The following is an 18,265-nucleotide window of genomic DNA, read 5'->3' as shown; positions in this document are numbered from 1 at the left end:
CTTATGCTCATCTTGCTATAAAAATCAGATGACCTACAGTATGACTGCACCTCTCTGAGCCTTGTTTTTCTTATCTGTACAATGGGGCCTTGGTCCAGATCTCTGAGGACTCTTGCAGATAAGACAGTCTACTATTGTTCTAAGAGCTAGAAAGTGGATCTCCGACAGAACAGTGTTTATACTTCATAGCAGCAACCTGAGGAACGGGAATGAAATAAATGTATGCTTTTTTTTTTTAACTGTCCTCAGTTGGGAGGTCTCTGTTACCTTTGAGGGTTCCATGAGAAATTGGCTAATACGCAGCTGTTTTAGAGAACTAGAGGCAGCATGATCTATGTGAGTAAATTATAAATGTGTAAAAGGAAAAAAAAAAGGCTGGCCAGAAGATGGTTTGGGCTATTTCTACACACACTATTTCTGCCTGAGAGTAAAACATCTGGATGAAGAACCAAAAGTCTGGTCAAAATGTTTTGTCTTCATGGTGTCAATCACCAGATACTTTGATTTGTGAGGAAAGAGTCTTTTTATATTTAAATGGGATTATTCCAGCTTACCTTCTTACACTCCTACTATCCAAAGTAAAGAAAGATAGGGTTTCTCTTCACATTGTCAGTCACGCCATCTTTTGTGGGAAAATATGTATCATCAAGGTCAAGACAATCCAAACTGTCCTAGGGTTTTGATACTGGTCTCAGGGAATCACAGAAAAATGGATCCACACTTTTCTGATGCTTTACTCAATAACTAGAAAAATAACTCACCCAAAGGACACAAGATTTTGCAAAAGATGTATGCTACCAGATCTTTCTGTGTCCATTACCAACTCATTCCAAACTAGATACAAGGCCTCAAGTAGACTTACTATCAATAGTTAATAGTAACAATATACAAAGTGAGGGATGATGAAACTATAATTAAACTTAAAAAAATTCACCAGACTTCTGAGTAATTTTGTGTTGGTTCAATACGTTTGTTTTTGCAACTATTTTCAATCCAATTTCTTTAAAGTAACCCATTTTAAAAAAAATTCTTGAGGTATTCTTGCAAATTGGCATAATGTAAAATGACTGGCAACAAATTTCATGTTTGTTATTTTTATCTGGCTCATTATTATTGAGACTTTAGCACATCTACTTCACGTGGCTCATGTTAGGTGCTGACAAAAACAGGTTAATTAAATAGCAATTGTGCATCTCAGTTATATTAGCAAACGTATTGCTGCAGCAAATGAAAACAGGAGCAAATTAAAATACAAACTGTTTATTCAGTGGTACAGTGGAAATAAATAGTTTAATTAGTTTTAAGTTGTATTCAATCTCTTTTTGCCTGGTAATTACTTTGATTCATCTTTGATTATGGTATGTGATAGATTCACTTTGACATCATGTGATTTGCACTTGTTTCTAATGGTAGGTGATAATTACTAACTAAAAATAGACTCTAACTTCCATCAATTCTTCATACATTACTCCCCTGAGACATACCATTTAAAATATGGTTTATAACAAAAACCTAAATCTGGGAAATGTCTGTGTTTTTTTTTAATTTTAAGGTCAAAGCCAACATTAATGGCAAAATAAATATAGCAAAGAGGGGGAGTAAATGACCAAAATGATTAGTAACTGCAAACAAAAGAGACTGTCTTCATACAGTAGGACCTGATATATTACCCCAGAATGTATTTTGGAAGCCAAAAATATACAGTGATTGTTTTAGACTTTATGTGGCAACTCCAAGAAAGTGCATCTCTTTGGAATTGTCAACAATCTACATTTTTAACAACACTCTTGTCAAGGCTAATAAGGACCTGGGGAATGGGGCCCCTGAGGTCTTTTTCTGGCCACAACACAAGATTCAGCAAGTTAAATACAGTTCTGAGCTTCAGCAAATCTAGGGGAAAAATGAAAGTTATGGCAGTAATTTCCCAACAGGTTGAGGCTTAATCAATATTTTTTAATGCTTTGGAATCTTCAGCAGTAAGTCACTTGATGTGCATATAAGTGCTCATTGCTTCTTCTAGAAAGTATTCATACTTCCTATTCCTTGCTTCTCTCACTAAAAGTCAGAGCCAAAAGCTGAGACAACTGACATTTCTCCAGCTGAGAACAAAATTTCAAAGTAATGGACGGTTCAGAAATCACTGCCCCAGGGCACCCACTGTAATGACAATCTAAACAGCTTGACTGGGCTTCCTTTTCTAACTGAAAGTGATGGAGCCAGTAAGAAATTAATCAAGAAACAAGCAGCAAGTATGGATCCACAAGAAAAAGTGTGTAGCCATATTCATTTTCCAGGAAGTAATCAGACTGTTGTAACAGTAATCCACTGAGACCAGGGTCACAAAATTAAAACAATCTGTAGAGAAAATAGCCTATTTTGAAAATTATGTCACAATGACATCAAATTGACCTATAAGCTAGATTAAAATGCAGTATGCCTCAATATTTATCTACCACCAACTCCTCAGAAGTTTGGAGCCATCGTTAGCAAAAAGTGTCAGTTAATTTAAGGTGTGCATGCATGGGCCTATGTGTTTATGTGTGTGTGTATGTGTGTGTGCATACATGTGCGTGTGGAGAAAGATAAGGAAAGAGAGAGAGGAAGAGAGACAAAGTGTAGGCAAATGGTTTTGCAAGTGGTATTGCTCATTTACTTTTAGGGGTAGAACTGATTTATCCTCATTACACTGGCCAAAGAACACATACTGATTTTCTTACTATCTGAGAACAAAAATTCTTTTCCTCAGAAGATTCTGATCTTTCTTACAACAAAAACGGGAAGTTTTAAAAGACTAGTTTTTGATTGTCACAACTCAGGGGAGGGGGGTAAGTGCATCTGGTGGACAGAGATATTGCTAAACAGCCTGCAATGCACCGGACATCCCCTCCCTCAAAATGATCTGTCCCACATCTGAGAAACCCTGACCCAAAGGAATCTCGATGGAGTCCTCATAGTTAAAATTCTTAAGAATTCAGAGCTAAGATGAAAAACTGACCAAGTTTAAATGGTATTGCTCTAAATATAGCTGCAGTAGCAAATGGACTGTTTTGCCTTGAACGTTACTTTAGACTTTCCAGTACGCTTTCACAAAAATTACAATATTCAGTACAAGAAGCTAGTCCAAAAGCTGAGAAAATACTGTAATTCCAAGTCTATTAGCGCAAACAAACGTGGGCCTTGGAACAAATGGCTAGTGGCATGACGAAGTGAAAAAGTCAAGTCAGCACAAGCACCCAATATGGCCCTCAGCTCCCTCCTGCTTCTCACAAAACCAAAGAGAACTGAGAAAAATGAATCTCAGTCCAGCTCTGTTACCCTCTCCCGCCCCCCCCCACCATGGAAACCAATGAACACAAGTCTATGGCAAGTGGACGGCCGTGTAATTCCACACATATTTTTTTCTTTCTATCTCTGCTATTCCCCCTAAACAGATGGGTATCTTTTTGTATGTTCCCATTTCAGGAATGTGATTTCACTCCTGAAATAGATACACTTTTAATACAGAGTTGGGATTAAATATGCCTCAAATATGCTTCAATTCATGGACCTTCCTTAGGAACTCAGTTGTAAGACCTCTTTTGCTTACTCATTCAACAACAACTTATTAAGCACCTACTAAATTCATTGTCCATTTAAATTATGGGGGAGAGAAATCAAATCTCTCAGCATGTGCTTTCCTTACAAACTTCATGCATTTATATGGTATCCCCTACATCAACCCGTCTGGCTCAGAAAAAGTTTACTGCATTTCTCATCATCCACTAAAGTTATTATTATTTATAAACAGCTTTATCACTAATGACTCCAGCTCTAGTGCTGAGCTCTTCTGTCGGCTCCAGGGAGGGTAAGCGCTAGGTAGATGGCAAGAGCTTTTCATTTTATTCTTTGGCATCCCTTGCATCAACTGCAAAAAGCCTTGCTGTGGCTTTTACATGAGGTGAGTCACAGCTCACCTTTTGTTTCTTAAAGGGAAACTGTTTCCCCTTAGATCTGCTGCAGCTGGAGAAAAAGGTGAGATGAGAAAAAGGTACCCACAGGATGGAGACTGGCAGAAGCAGAGCAAAATCCAAAAACTTCTGTACTTGGTAAGATTACCAATGTTACTTTAGGAAAAAAGTGAGTGCCTGATTAGAATGGGTTAAAACTATTCTTATATTTTATGGATCAAAGAAAAGGAGAATAAGATGCCTGCTTTCCTTCCTACCTGCTTTGAGAAAATGGGTTAAAGGTTTTTTTCCAAAACTGACTGATTCCCAGATACAGAGGAGCAGGCAATTTTAGAACACATGTAAATCAACGATTAAGAGAGAGTTTGGGATTCTCTCTAGAAATTTTAAAAGCTGTTTTCAGGGAAACTTCTTTTTAAATTCATACCCTTCTATCCTCTGTATCTATATGATGTAGAAACACTACTAGCAAACGACAAACGTAGGGAAAGCAACCTTTAATTCTAGGAATCTAAAGTTTATGTAATCTATATGATATAGCCACATAATCATATGTATCTTTAAAGTATACCTCTGTTCTTATGCTAAGTGATTATTTGAGACTCTGCAATTTTAAAACAGTACGTAATTTTATGGGGTGGGGGATATTACAGATTTATTCTGAGCAGTGAACAGTACAGCAAGAGGAAGACTTTTGTCCAGAGACACACTTTTTTTCTGCCATGGCCCATCATTATTTTGAGAGTTTATTATGTGTCAGAAACCACTATGCACTTTACACGGATTAACTGAATCTTCACCGCAACCCTATGAGTTAGGTGTGTTTACTATTCCTGTTTCATAGAAGAAGAGACTGAGAACCAGAGATATGAGTAAGTTGTCCAAGGGCTCATAGCTCATAAATGGCAGATTTGGGTTTTTTTTTAACTTTATTATGTAGAACTTTTATTTTTCAATGTTGACAATTTCTTTTTCCTTTTCCAATCATGTTCATAACAGAAAATGTTCTTAACTGTGTTTGCCTACAGTAAACCAATGGTTCTAAAGTTTGAAATTTTAAAACAGGCTGATACAAAATAAAGGAAATGTATTAAACCTCAAAATTGGTGGGTAGGGTTGATCTAAAATAACATACAAAATGTAATAATTTTGGATAAGATTATAGAGCACTATTTTCAACTTGATCATCTGGACTTCCATCTGCCCCAATTTTTTTTTTTTTTTGAGCTATTTCAAACTTACAGGAAAGTTGAAAGAATGGAACGTTCAATACCCTTATATTTTTGACCTAGAACTAATGTAAACATTTTGATGACTGCTTTCTGTTTTTAGTCGCTCTTCTCTCTCCTTCTCTTCTTCCTTCTCTCTGTTATACTCATGTTTTCCTGAACCATTTGAAAGTAGCAGACGTCCTAACACTTTACCCTTAAGTCACTTTAAGAATTTGCCAAAAATTTTTTTTCAGTATTACTGAGGTATCATTGACACATAAAACTGTAAAATATTTAACGTGTATAATACAATAGTTCACCAAACAATGTTTTTCCAAAGAACAATGACTTTCACTTATCTAACCACAATGTGAGTAAGGAAGCCAAGGAGTGTAACACTGATAAAAAACTATCACTTACTACATACTCTCTGGTTAGGTGACGCTGAGATCTCGGTGCACTGTGTTGGGAGGTACATATTGTCAGTTTATACTGTTACTGGTGGTATTAAGTTTGATCTCCAGATTTCTCTGTTATAAATGTAAAAGTATCATTTTACTTTTCTAACTAGTAAGTAATATTTGGAGAATACTTCATATATGTCATTTTCTCAAACAGCTTTCACCTGCTCATTTTGGCGCACAATGATGAACCTTGACTTAATTTTCACAACCATGGTTAGAAAATACCTGGATTCTTTGACCTCAATAATTTGTCAATTTATTTTCTTAAAGGATCCCAACCTACTCACTTTACCCTCTCACACAACATCAAAGTGGTGCTAATGGACGCCATCAGGAAATTTCTGCAAGTTTTCTCATAAACGGAGGCCAATGATAATACATCAAGTTCTTCATGAAAATTTATTACCAGCTCCGGAACATATAAAGGTGGGAAGAAAAATATAAAATTAACCATTTTTTTTGAGGGCAAGAGGGAAATTGTCCGGATAAATCTGTATATCGCTCTTCTTAGTGATGTCTTAAGTTGAATAATGAGACACCCCCCTTCATATCTATAAATGCTAAAAATACTACAGTTATCAGATTAGGGTCACTTTCAGCTTCTGCAGAATGCACTCTATATTTAGGAGCCAAAGAGTTCCTTTCAGACATTTTAAATTGTGCCATTTATTGATCTCTAAACCACTCTATTTTGCTGTAGCATTTTTCACCTGAAAATGAATAAAAAATGAAAAGCCCTGGTTGAAATCCATTCTCCACAGTGATGTCAGCATGCCCTTTCCAAAATAGAAATCTAAACATTATCCTCCTGTTTAAAATGCTTCAAAAGACCCTATCAACTCCCTGGTCAAACCTAAACACAACCAATTCATACCTGGTCCCCACTCTAATGACCGCCTCCCTCAATGATTTGTGCTTTCTATTCCATTCATCAACTAGGATTTTTTTCCTCTTCCTTCCTTAAAAACTTCACGCTACTTTTCCCCTCCATGCAAATATATTCTCTCTTTGGCTGTAATGCTACTCTACCCGAAACCCTTTCATCAGGAAGTACTTCTAGTCTTTTAGAGGTGGTTCTAACTATCAAAGTGTAAGGGTGAACACTCTGGAGTCAGACAGCCTGGTAGCCTAGATACTCCACTTACTAACTGTGTGAGCTTGAACAAGTTAACTTCTCTGTGCCTGACTTTCTATATAACGGTAATAATGATAATAACTATCTTCATCACGTAACTATCCATCTATTTATCCCTCTATTCAATACATTCATTAATCTAAAAAGAACTATTTCAGGATGAAGCATATCTGAACCCATTCTTCCTCCTCCCCCACCCCCCAGGACAGTATCACTGTTGTCTTTGCTCTCACATGATCTTCAGGCACACTGCTCTGTAATTATCTGGTGATACAACTATTTTGTCTACTAGAATATGACCTCTTCAAAAGAGCTATGATGTCCTGTTCAATTTTGTTAACCGAGCATCTAGCTCAGTGGTGTAGCTCTGTAAATGTTTAAAGAATTAATGATTTTTTAACATGCGTGGCAGTTACAAAGCCATGCAACAATATGGTTTTCATCAGGTTCTTGCATCATTTGACAATTCAGTCATGGGTATTAAAATGACAGGAGTAATAATAATAAAGGCACAGTCATTAAATTTTATGAAAGAGCTTTCACATCAGATTCGGACACCAGCGTTCTATCTTGGTTGTTTAGTAGTCAAGTATACTCAGGTAAGTAAGTTGACTTTTCTGGGAAGTTCTTTTTTCATCTGCAAAATGAAGAAGAAGTCCTAGAACCATGGTGGGCTAAAACACCTCCTTTAAGCGTCATAAAAATGCTGGTTAAAAGAATACAAGAAATACACCAAAATTACATGTATGCACATGTAGTAGAGCCTGAGAGGAAAAAAAAAAAATGCCAAGACAGAGTAGCAAGGTTAAGCTGACGACTGAGAGCCTATGAGCCCTGAGAGCTGGCTGGGATGTCAGGCCACACATCTCTAGGTGTCATTCACATAGGAAATGATGTGAGTTACTTCCTGAAACTGCAAGAAAGCATCTCTGGGGGCTAGAGAATGAGCTGTAATACCTGACAGGAACAGAAGAGGCATAAAACTGAAACTTTATTGCCAAAAATGCAATCAGTATTTACTAAGCACCTATCAAATTCCATGTATAAGTATTCACATGTATTTGTGATAACATATATAAAAGTAAAAAAGAGAAATAAGATGGAAATATTCAGTGAACTGATTACTTATTAGTACCTCACAATCTAAATAATTTTTCCTAACATTGACTTACTATATTCCAATGGGGCATTTAAAATTATTTTGTCTGTTTCTAATTCAAAGGACAAGTGGTTATTTGTGGGATAGAGAGAGGAAGAGAGAACAATAAACGAGTAAGTGAAATGATTCATTCAACTCATCCTTATTATCTATTGGGTGCAAATCAGTGAGCTGGTTTTAGCCACATTTAGCCACACAAATGGACAGCAACAATTACAGAGTTATTATCCCTCGTGAGGGAGACAGACAGCAGATAAGCAATCAATAAGTAAATTAAATAGAGATTCTATTAAGAACTCTGCAAAAATTTTTTTAAAAAAGAGTCCTAAGAGAATAATAAATTTTGGCTCTTAGGTATTCATCAGAGTAGGAAATATCAGAAAAATATTAAATAAGTAACACTAAAAAGCAACATTAATAGAAAATATGTGAAATTATTATATTCCACAGTGCTGGCCTAACTTTACCTGGGTCTTGTGAGAATAACCCCACTCCATCTCCCAAATCCCTTCTTACTAAAATGGCTTAGGTTTCTACCTATGTACACTCACGGACAAAGGGCATTAAAATGTTCACTGCATGTGTCAATGGCAGAATCACCGACAGCAGATATGAAATGTACCAAATTCTCGATTTTCCAAAGACAAGCTAATGAGCTAAGTCATTTGGAAAGTGAAATGTTAGGGGAATGCAAACTGCGGGGTATAGATTTCAGATGCTCTGAGGCCAGTTCACAGGGATCACGAGTGTCAAGCTAAGGATTTTACATGTGATTTAATCAGGGATGAGTGTTCATAGAAGCTTTTCTATAACTGGTGAGAAGAAAATGATGTCACGGAACAGTATCAGAGGAACACTATGAAATACAGTATGTAAGAAGAGGGAACACTTAGTACCCAGGAACAAGTTCCCATTTGGATGGGCAATGGTAGAGTAACACTCCTGGACTTTGCCCATGAGATTAGAAGCATCAGAACATAAGTTTATCAGTTTCCTCCTCTATTCTTACTTTGGCAACCCCTACCTTCAGAAAAGGTGTTTTCTGTTCTGTCCTCTGACCACACAGCCCAGAGCCTGCCCCTTTGAGAAGGGGCCCAGGACACTAAAGCAGTCCAGGTGTGCATGTAACTGGGTGAATAAATCTGCTTAATTCAGGGGTAAATTATTAGTACTCTACTTGTCAACAAATCTATGCTATGTTTTTAACTTTATCAGTAATAAAGGTTTATTTTTATTTCTATCAGTCTGACTGCTAAGTATGTTTCTCAATTAATTCTGAACTTTATAAGTAAAGAAGAGAATTATTCTTAAGCCTCCTAAAGTCCCCAGGGTTTTTCCTAGAATGTCTAATAACCCAAGAAAAATTTACTGAGCAACCAAGTATAATTTGACCAAAATTTCAGATGTCATCAAGAATAAATGGCTTTCTTACTGGTACAATTTTGTAGTGCCAATATATTTTCAGATGGCACAAAAAAGTTGAGTTGGTGTCGAAAGGAAAAAATTGATTAACTTTCCTTTGTTTTATACCTACTACACAGAAAGTATAGTATGGTAACAAATGGTATCTGCTAGGTAGAAAGTCTTTTGTATCTTTTTAAACCTAACTTCTCTGAGCAAACCCAAGCACAAATCTAACTCCTATTGTCATGTACATAGTAAGGGACCGCAGACCAAGTGACAAGATGTGGCACTGCATCCATGCACTGCGGATCACCATCTGCTCCCTTTCTGGGCCATGTTCCAGTGGCTGAACTCTGGATCCAATTTGAAGCCCTTCCTATTAAATTACTTTTGAGGCTGAAGTTTCCTATATTTAAACCAGGCCTTTATAAAAATGTACTGTATACACCGCTAAAATAAGCAAATGTTCTGAAGAATTTATTCACCCAACAAGCATATGGTAAGTCATAGGATTAAGTGGCTAGGCATTTAATACAGGTCTAGACTTAATACTTGCTTTTCAGGATGTGAAGTCCAGTCGAGAAATATAAAACCCATAGATACGCTTTTTAAGAGAGTTATTTATGAAAGTCCAATGGGAATCTAGAAAAGGGAAAGATTATTTCCTACTTGACCCTTTAAAAAAATGCTTTGGGGAGGAAGTGGTGTTAGAAATGAGAACTTGAAGGACTGTCAATTTTAGCCATTCAGAGATGGTTACTAAATGATGATTATGATGTTGAAGGTAGGCTTTCAAATAAGATTTTGTAACTGCTCCACAACAGAAAGGGCCTTTCTCTAGATAAATATCATCTTCCCATTTTGGACACTGTCTCTGATGTCTAGATTCTGCCGAGGATTTAAAGGACTTTCTCCCTAGGGAAAAAAAAAACTGGATCCACAATTACAGTTTTTCATAAAATACCAAGGAATTAAAGACTTTCAGTGAAGAAACCTTGCTTTAGATCAAGAGAATATTATTAATGGGAAGCATATTGCATATAAATAGTATTTTATACTTTTTCAAGAACTATCACGTTATCACAATATGAAGAAGTAACAGGGCTATTATCATTGCCTCTGTTTTTCAAGTAAGAAAAGCAAAATATAGAGAAATCAAGCAACTCTTCCAGTATTATCCGTTTCTTTGGGAGTTCCTGGGATTAGGCCAGTGTTTATTAAAATGCCTCCCTGACCTATGGGAATTCCACTTAGCATAATTCATTTGAAACTTTAGCGAAATTGATTCAACTACATATGGGAGGAAAATCAAAATACTGGGTTGGCCAAAAAGTTCCTTCAGTTTTTAGGTAAAAATAAAAGACACATTTTTCATTTTCACCAAGAATTTTATTGAACAACATATTCACCCTTTTGTTCCACTACCTTCTGCCATTTTCCAGGCAACTTCATAATTCCATCTTCCCAGAACTCTTTATCTTTTTGAGGAAAGGACTGTTCCAGGTGCCTTTTACAGTCTTCCAGGGAACCAAAATCTTTTCCATTAAGAGAATTTTGTAAAGACCAAAATAAATGAAATCCTAAGGTGCAATGTCTGGTGAATATGGCTGATGAATCAGAGCTTCCCAGCCAAGCTGTAACAGTTTTTGCCTGGTCACCAAAGAAACATGCGGTCTTGTGTTATCCTGATGGAAGAGTATGCATTTTCTGTTAACTAATTCCGCATGCTTTTCATCGAGTACTGCTTTCAGTTGGTCTAACTGGTAGCAGTACTTGTTGGAATTAATCATTTGGTTTTCCAGGAGGAGCTCATAATAGAGGACTCCCTTCTAATCCCACCATATACACAACATCACCTTCTTTGGATGAAGACCAGCCTTTGGTGTGGTTCATTTCACTTGCCCCGTGATTTCTTCCATTCCACATTATTGTACAGTATCCACTTTTCATCACTCATCACAATTTGTTTTAAAAATGGAATATTTTTGTTACGTTTCAGTAGAGAATTGCATGCGGAAATATGGCGACGAGGGTATTTTCACTTAACTTACGTGGAACCCAAACATCAAATCTATGAACATAACCGACCTGGTGCAAAAGATTTTCAGTGCTTGATTTGGATATTTTCAGTATGTCGGCTGTCTCCCGCATGGTATAAAGTTGACTGTTCTCAATTAACGCCTCGATTTGATGGCTATCAATTTCAACTGGTCTACCCAACCGTGGAGCATCATCCAGCGAGAAATCTCCAGCACGAAACTTCGCAAACCACTTTTGACACACTCGATCAGTCACAGCACATTCTCCATACACTGTGTAAATCTTCTTTTGTGTTTCAGTTGTGTTTTTACCTTTCTTGATATAATAAAGCATAATATGCTGAAAATGTTGCTTTTTTTCTTCCATCTTCAATATTAAAATGGCTACACAAAAGTTCACCAATTTCGATAAGTTTTTTTAAAATGCACGCTGATATGACAGCTGTCACAATACAATCTAACAAAATTGTTTTGAATGAAGTTAAAGACAACTAGGCACTCTTAGAGCCATCTTAGGGGAAAAAAAAATGAACGAACTTTTTGGTCAACCCAATAATAATAGTTCAGGTGAAAGAAACTCATTTCTCACTTGAAGGGAAAGAACCTTAATAAGCCATACAGGGCTGGTATTGCAGTCCCATAGTCTTCAATTAAGAACCTAGGCTGCTTCTATAATTTTCCTCCACTATTCTAGCTTGTTACATTAATCAAGATCACCACATGGTTCAAGGTAGCTACAAGAGCTCCAGCCACCAAGCCTGATTTCCAGGCAGCAGAAAGAAGAAAGTGGAGTGCAGGACAAGGAATCTCAATTCCCAGCTAAAACATCTCCCCTTGAAGAGACCTCTTGGAAGTCCTCCCAAATATGTCTGCTTGTATATAACTGGACAAAACTTAGTTACATGTAATAAAAATTACAACATTTTATCTGGGCACATTGCTGCTCTAAATAATACTGGTGTTCTGTTATTAAGTAACAAAGGAAGAATTGATATTGGTTGGCAAGCAGCAGTCTCTTCCATAATCACTACCCAACACTAATTACCCAAGCCAACAGTGAAACTCTAGTGGCAGAAATCACTGAATGAGGGTTCTGAAGATGGGATTTCCTGTTGATGAGGAGATATCAACTAGATCCCTGTGTGGTCTGTGTAAAATGAGGGAGGCTAGAGACTAGAATGTCTCTCAGGCATCCTCCAGCTTTGAGGTTTTAGGACAGCAAAACTGTTACCTCATCACCTTACCTCCTAAGGAATGGTATTTTTTGACATGTAAACTATCTCCACATCTGGGAATAGTCAAGGTTAGATTCTATTAGAGTAACAGAATAAGACTATTAGAGTAGCTCCAATGAATCATTTTAGAGCAGATATTCTTTTCTTTCTTTTTTTTTTTTTTTAATAAGGGGAAAAAAGAAAGAAAAGAGAACAAGAAAGAAGTTCTTGTTCTTTTGGAAGTCGAATGTGGATGGCAACTTTATCATCTTGGTGCCAACAGGAAGTAAAACACTCTGTAAATGATCTTGATATTTGGGGCAGGGGATGGAAATTCATAATTAAAATGAAACATTCATGCTTACAATTTAAGAACTGTAAGATACTAACAGTAAAATATGCAGCTGTTTATAAGAACTACCATTTATGCAAGGAAAATATTCAATCAGTAAAAACAGTCCTCTTAATGCCCCTAGGGTAATCAATTTTTTATGTTCATAGAATTAAATCTGTGTAACAATATAACCATCAAGTCTTTGTACAAACTTCCTATAAAACCTGATAGATTGAAAGGAGTATAGACAATACTGTTTGGATTATAAACCACCACCACACTTCAGATTTGTCAATTAGGGTTCCGGCCTGAGGTTCTTTCTAAGCATTGTCAAGGAAGACAGCTAATCCAAGTTTATCTGCTTTGTTCCTCTCCTTCATTTACTGCAGTTTCTTAAATAGAAGGAGCCAGAGTGTCATAAAATGGAATTAAATAGAAAACTAAGTAGAAAATGTAATAATAAGCTAACTAAGATTCTTCCTTTCAATTATTTTACCAAAGAGGAAAAATATCTACTAAGGACAATATGGTCACCTATGTAGCTGTAAAATATGGGAAAGCAGAAAGGAAAAGAATGGCTAATCTCACCTCTGAGATCTTTAAAACCAATATACCTGGAAGCAGAAACTGCTCTCTCATTCTGCCACCTTGGAGCACTGAACAAGATCCCCCGTTCTCTACTGCGTACAGCATCTCACTTCCAGTGCCTTCAGATTGTTTCTGAACACGTGAGATAAGCCTCCGTGACCAAGCCCAGCCACCAGACCTACTATCCGAACCTATAATCTCTGAAATTTGGGATGCATTTAGAAGGAAGGACTCACAAGTGCTATAAAAGGGGTGCTATAATTTTAAAAGTGTGTAAAATATCTGCAAAGCATATGAGCCATCTCTTGCATCAAAGTCAAACAGTATTTATTAAGCACCTATTATATACAAGGCACTATGCTAGAAACCCAGAAGGCAACATTCATTCCCTGCCTTCAGGGATCCAATCAAGTTTTTGCTGAGTAACATTACAAGAGTGCCTAAAGATTTTTTTGAAAAAAAAAAAAAATCAATAAAAACCAAAACAACATGATAGAGCCTAAACTGCCATATTTTCTGATTTACAGGGAGGTAATAAGGTATCGAAAACTTAAAACACTCCTTGTCTGAGAAGCTTACAGTATACATTTGTGAGTCAAACGAAATAAAATAAATTAAATAAAAATAAAATAAAAACTTGTGAATGATTTGCAGATAATCACAGAGAGAGAATCCCAGTGTAAAGCACCAGAGTGCAATAAAACCATGACAGGCAGTCTGCTTGGTGAAGGAAGAGTCACCTCCTCGTTCTTTAAGTGAATTTCTAGTCTTACAAAAGGGTTTGGAGCTGGGGAATACATACGTGTTTTGAGGCATTTCCGTCATACTAAATATCAGAGGCCATAAAAACTAAAACTGTAATTAGAGGGATTTTAAACACACAGGAAAAGACAGGTTGAATGAGATAGTTCAAACTAAATGATGCAAAGTTTAAAAACTGCTTATAGCCTAGGAGAGTCTATAGCGATATGAGATAATAGTTATGTCTTTTCTTACATACAGGCAACTGCATCTGCTTTCTCCCAGTATTTTACTGTGAAAGCGCTTACACAGTCACCGAATTTTTAAAAAGGGCAATAATTACCAATTTGTCCACCATGTGGGTGCAACAACTGTTAACATTTTAACACATGTGTGTACACATATTTTTTTTTTCATTTGTTGACCCACTGGTAAGTAAGGATCCTAATAAGGAGGACCTGCTAGTAGAAAGATTTTTGAATCTGTTATTCTTTTATAATTTAGTTCTTCAGTATTTAGAGCCAACCTTATTTTTATTGGCAATGGTAAATGGATGCATGTAGTGTGGATTTACTGATATCACAAAAAGTTGTTTCTGAATACTTACCATTTACTGGGTGTCATGGAGGGTAAAAGAGATATATTAGACACAATCTCTACCCTTATATGGCTTCTTTTATTGATTCTCCAGAATTAATCAATCAGTCGGTTGATTGAGGCTCTGAAGAAATTTATTTCTTGCTTCATGTGAAAGATTCTACCCTCCCAGAAGCACTGAATTTTTGTCCTTAATTTTTTTAATAGGAAGTTTGTATAAACTACAGAAGATAATGTCTTGGTATATAGGTCAGTGATGTGAAAATTGATTTTATCCTTAATTCATGACCATGTTTTAGTGTGTGATTTTTCCTCCTAAATACCACTAAAACATACAAAGGAGATACAGTGACTTGTAACTACAACATATATTCCAGGGTTCAAGCTATTTTCTATACATTTCTATAAATAATGTTGCTGGCACACAAATACAAAACTGTAAATGAGTTCTGTATTAGGGTAAAAGAGTATAAAGCGGGCATTTCCACCACACCAGAATATATGTGCTTTTGAAAGACCTCACTCTTTGCAAAATGATGCACTAAAAATATGGCTTATGGGAAAAACAAATTTGAGATAGACCACTGAAAACCCATGCAACTTTATAACCAGCATATAAGCAAAGAATTAAGGGCACCTCCTTCAAAAACTATCATAGGTAAACTAGGCAGGCAGCTGAGCACGATTGGAGACTGCCTAGGTGGTCATCAAAAACACAGAAAACCATGAGACGGGGCATCAGGGTTTCTTGCACTGAGACAAAGCAGAATAGCAATGGGCTTAGGGCGAGTAGCACTGAGGTGGGCCCAGGAGGAAGTGTAGCCTGCCACAAGCACAAAGACCTCCTTAGATGTAAAAAGCCCCTGGTGCAGATAATTAAGGCCTTTTTCCCCCTTTTTCTTTTTCTTTTCTTTAGAGTGGAGAATGCTCTTGTCTAAGCAGCTGTTAGCTGAAGGCTTCTTCTTTCCTGGTGAAGACAATAATCCTAATCCTGCTACTTCAGCAACCTTTGTTTAGAAACACATATAACATGGCAGGACAGACTGTGTGTTTAACACGCATACACACACGTATGTTCTATTTTCAACAAAGGTCAAATCAGCAAGGCGGGTGGAACCACTACTGTTTAGAGTACTCCTTGGTCCTTAGAGGGTATATTCCTTAGAAAAAATGAGAAAAACAAATGTGGAAGGCTGGAAGAAAGGAAAAGAAGGGAGAGGGAGGAAAAAAAGATAAAATCCCATCATTTTCTAAACAGCTGAATATGTGGCTTAGTCTACGCGAAAACATTATACCCTATACAGGTAGCTTTAAAACTTAGCAACACGCAGAAAAGGCATTCCTAAGAGTAACTGATACAACCAGCATTATTTTAGAGTGTGGAGGTTCTAAAATGAGTACATAATGCTTCCTACACTGGACCTATGAAAATGCTCTTCAAACTCCTTCAACTCCACAGAACATGGTACTTTGGAAACTAAGAAATAACTTCTGTGTTTGTCTTTATTTCAGCTGTAGGAAATGGGAAACTTCATAAAGCAGGGAAGACAAGGTTTAGCTTAAGGGGATGGGAAAATAAACAGTGGGTGTGGGAGTGCGGGCTTCCTTCCTTCAGAGGTCCCCTCCCCCTCAATTTCATTCAAGTGAGGAAAATCTGATGAATGATGCAACTTCACAGTTTTGTTACTCAAATCTTGGGGGGGCTTGAGCACAGCCTTAATCACTATGGTGACTTCTATTAGATTCAATATGAAAATTCTAGAATGCTTAAACATCTAATGTCTTTTGTTGAGAGGGCAAAAATAGTTTTCAACAAGTTTCTTATCCTCTCAAGATTGGCAGATCCTCCCAGATGACACGTTAAACTGAGCTATTTCAATATTTCACCAAAAAGAAAATGAGTCAATACATGCTAATGTGGAAAATATTTCAACATAAAAACTCACTGGAAAAAAAGAACTGCAAAAACAAAGCAAGGCTGGATGCCAGGAAAATATGTGATGGAAATCAGCATGTCTCTGTAGATCTATGCAAAGAGGAATGGTCTGGATTCTATTGTATTATTTATCATTCCTTTTTATCTATGATTCCAGACTATCTATTATTAAAAATGGAGCCTACATTCAATTTAAGTAACATTATGTTGGTTGCTTTTTTTCACTTGTAAGCATCCATTTCAACTGAAGGGAATGGTAATGCACTAATGCAAGGAGACGTCCATGCATTGCCATTGCGTCTACTATACAAGCTCTGAAAGTTCAGACTTGTTTTGCACATTTTCCCAGCAAACATGAACTTAGATTTTTAATTGCTAAGACTTTGCATCTAAACATCTTAGATAATTACCAATAGTTGTGCTTGAAGGGTAAGTGATTATAAAATGTGCACTTTGGCTAATGCCCAAGAAAGTAGATCTGTATTAGGGATAAGTATAGATACTTTAATTGCTTTAGGGTGTTAACTGGCAAGGTACATACAAGGAAGGAAAAAGAGAGAATCTAGAAGTGTCTTTTTAATCTGCGCTGACCCACAGGTTTGCTAAACCTACTGTCAATGTGCAGTCTTAAAATGTACTGAGCCATAATTTAACTTTACAAATTTATTTTCACGAACAGATATAACCTACTGGTACATTTGCTTTTGCAAAAATTAACTTACTGCCAAAGGCTGATACTGTTTCTTTCCAACTCTCTGAACGTGGCAAATCCCATAGTATATTAGAAACTGAAAAGAAACTATAAAAGACAAATTCTCATGTATTCCTAAAATTACAATGATAAAGGAGGAAAGAGATCAATGCCAATGCTACGTCTAGCCAAAGGCTTTTAAACTTTCTTGAAGTCACAGAATCTATTGTATGAAAAAGAGGGAAAACTTTCACCAAATACTGACAAAGTTTTTAAGTGCTTATATGCACTTGCATTATAATTATACACAGATACAGATTTTATTTTAGTTCGAAGGAAGTCATCCATGATAAAGAGTACCTGAAAATGCTGATATTATGCTAGGCAATAATTTTGACTGTAAGCTCCTTAAAGACAAGGATTATGTATTTTCATCTCTAAATCCCCTGGCAACAAATACTTGTACTGTACATGGATGGATGGATGGATGGATGGATGCAGGGATGGTCTGTTGGTAGGTTGGTTGGATGGTGGAAAGGGAGAGAAGAAGGTAAGCTGCTTTACAAAGATGTAACTTTCCTTGTTGTTACTTTTTAAAGTTAAGTTTAAACAATACCTCACCCGAACCTCACCAAGTAGTGGCAATACTTGTAAAAGTCAGTGCATTGGGGTAAACACAAGCATACTTCCAAATAAGCTGGGAAAGGAGTCAGGTTCAGAAATGATATGCTTATATAAACTAAAACTATTTTTAGAAATAGAAATTTCACCAACAAAAAAACACCAGGTGTAATTCCAAAAAGAA

The sequence above is a fragment of the Delphinapterus leucas genome, chromosome 10 (genome assembly GCF_059928025.1).
Source record: "Delphinapterus leucas isolate spDelLeu-1000000601 "Yukka" chromosome 10, BTC_Dleu_Yukka2, whole genome shotgun sequence".
Taxonomy (NCBI): Eukaryota; Metazoa; Chordata; class Mammalia; order Artiodactyla; family Monodontidae; genus Delphinapterus; species Delphinapterus leucas.
Note: the sequence above shows the minus strand (reverse complement) of the source record.